We start from the raw sequence: 2,500 nt of genomic DNA, 5'->3' as shown, positions 1-2,500 counted from the left end.
GCTACCACGGGTAAAGGGACGTGGTCGGCCTGCTAGCGGGCTACCGCGGCTCTCGACGGCGGGGAAGGTACACGGTCGGCCTGCTAGCGGGCTACCGCGGATAAAAGGTACGTGGACGGCCTGCTAGCGGGCTACCACGGGTAAAAGTAAGCGGACGGCCTGCTAGCGGGCTGCCGCGGGTCTCGACGGCGGGGAAGGTACGCGGTCGGCCTGCTAGCGGGCTACCGCGGGTAAAGGTACTCGGACGGCCTGCTAGCGGGCTACCACGGGTCTCGACGGCGGGGAAGGTACGCGGTCGACCCGCTAGCGGGCTACCGCGGGTAAAGGTACTCGGACGGCCTGCTAGCGGGCTACCACGGGTCTCGACGGCGGGGAAGGTACGCGGTCGACCCGCTAGCGGGCTACCGCGGGTAAAGGTACTCGGACGGCCTGCTAGCGGGCTACCACGGGTCTCGACGGCGGGGAAGGTACGCGGTCGACCCGCTAGCGGGCTACCGCGGGTAAAGGTACTCGGACGGCCTGCTAGCGGGCTACCACGGGTCTCGACGGCGGGGAAGGTACGCGGTCGACCCGCTAGCGGGCTACCGCGGGTAAAGGTACTCGGACGGCCTGCTAGCGGGCTACCACGGGTCTCGACGGCGGGGAAGGTACGCGGTCGACCCGCTAGCGGGCTACCGCGGGTAAAGGTACTCGGACGGCCTGCTAGCGGGCTACCACGGGTCTCGACGGCGGGGAAGGTACGCGGTCGACCCGCTAGCGGGCTACCGCGGGTAAAGGTACTCGGACGGCCTGCTAGCGGGCTACCACGGGTCTCGACGGCGGGGAAGGTACGCGGTCGACCCGCTAGCGGGCTACCGCGGGTAAAGGTACTCGGACGGCCTGCTAGCGGGCTACCACGGGTCTCGACGGCGGGGAAGGTACGTGGTCGACCTGCTAGCGGGCTACCACGGGTAAAAGGTACGTGGTCGGCCTGCTAGCGGGCTACCACGGGTAAAAGGTACGTGGTCGGCCTGCTAGCGGGCTACCACGGGGAAAGGTACGTGGCTGGCCGACCACGTACCTTTACCCGCGGTCGAGACCCGCGGTAGCCCGCTAGCAGGCTTACCAAGTGGCCACAGAGAGGTATTGTGCCCATTATAAGGGCCACCGTGCCGTTTTCAGCTCCAGAGACAAGCCCTACAGCTTGTCTCTGGGACCTTATATGGTCCGCGTTGGAGCATATATGGTCCGGGCTGGACCATATATGAACCAAACCTCTCTCTGACGCTAAGGTTAGGGTTAGGGTTAGGGTTAGGGTTAGGGTTAGGGTTAGGGTTAGGGTTAGGGTTAGGGTTAGGGTTAGGGTTAGGGTTAGGGTTAGGGCTAAGGTTAGGGTTAGGGTTAGGGTTAGGGTTAGGGTTAGGGTTAGGGTTAGGGTTAGGGTTAGGGTTAGGGTTAGGGTTAGGGTTAGGGTTAGGGTTAGGGTTAGGGTTAGGGTTAGGGTTAGGGTTAGGGCTAGGGCTAGGGCTAGGGCTAAGGCTAAGGCTAAGGCTAAGGCTAAGGCTAGGGTTAGGGTTAGGGTTAGGGTTAGGGTTAGGGTTAGGGTTAGGGTTAGGGTTAGGGTTAGGGCTAGGGCTAGGCTTAGCACCCACTGTAACCCTAGCTTATGTCCTGACAACCCTAGTTCAAACCTTCGCGAAGGTGTCGAACGCAAGCACACGGCCGATCAAGAGGGTGTACGATGCCTGCCTTCGTTACCTGAAATTTTATCGTATCATGGAGAGACCTGCTGTAATATTCTTACGTGCGGCTTCCCGATGACAAAAAAATTGTTGAGACATACTTTTTGACTGGGGTATAGTTGGCCGAGACACTTACGTTCGGCTTCCCGATGAAAAAATTCCCCAGGGTCAACATTTTTTACCGACGATAAAGTGGGCCGAGAGACCCGCGGTAGTCCGCCCGCATCTAACGTGCGACACCTCGATGAAAATTTCACCCTCGTAAAAAATTTTTACCGAGGGTATAGTTTGCCGGCCTCGATGGTCGAGAGACCCGCGGTAGCCCGTCCGCGTCTAACGTGCGACACCTCGATGAAAATTTCACCCTCGTAAAAATTTTTTACCGAGGGTATAGTTTGCCGGCCTCGATGGTCGAGAGACCCGCGTTAGCCCGTCCGCGTCTAACGTGCGACACCTCGATGAAAATTTCACCCTCGTAAAATTTTTTTACCGAGGGTATAGTTTGCCGGCCTCGATGGTCGAGAGACCCGCGGTAGCCCGTCCGCGTCTAACGTGCGACACCTCGATGAAAATTTCACCCTCGTAAAAAATTTTTACCGAGGGTATAGTTTGCCGGCCTCGATGGTCGAGAGACCCGCGGTAGCCCGTCCGCGTCTAACGTGCGACACCTCGATGAAAATTTCACCCTCGTAAAAATTTTTTACCGAGGGTATAGTTTGCCGGCCTCGATGGTCGAGAGACCCGCGGTAGCCCGTCCGCGTCTAACGTGCGACACCTCG

This window comes from Mytilus edulis, unplaced genomic scaffold (assembly GCF_963676685.1).
Source record: "Mytilus edulis unplaced genomic scaffold, xbMytEdul2.2 SCAFFOLD_516, whole genome shotgun sequence".
Taxonomy (NCBI): Eukaryota; Metazoa; Mollusca; class Bivalvia; order Mytilida; family Mytilidae; genus Mytilus; species Mytilus edulis.
The sequence above is the reverse complement of the archived record's forward strand: the minus strand, read 5'-3'. Positions refer to the sequence as shown.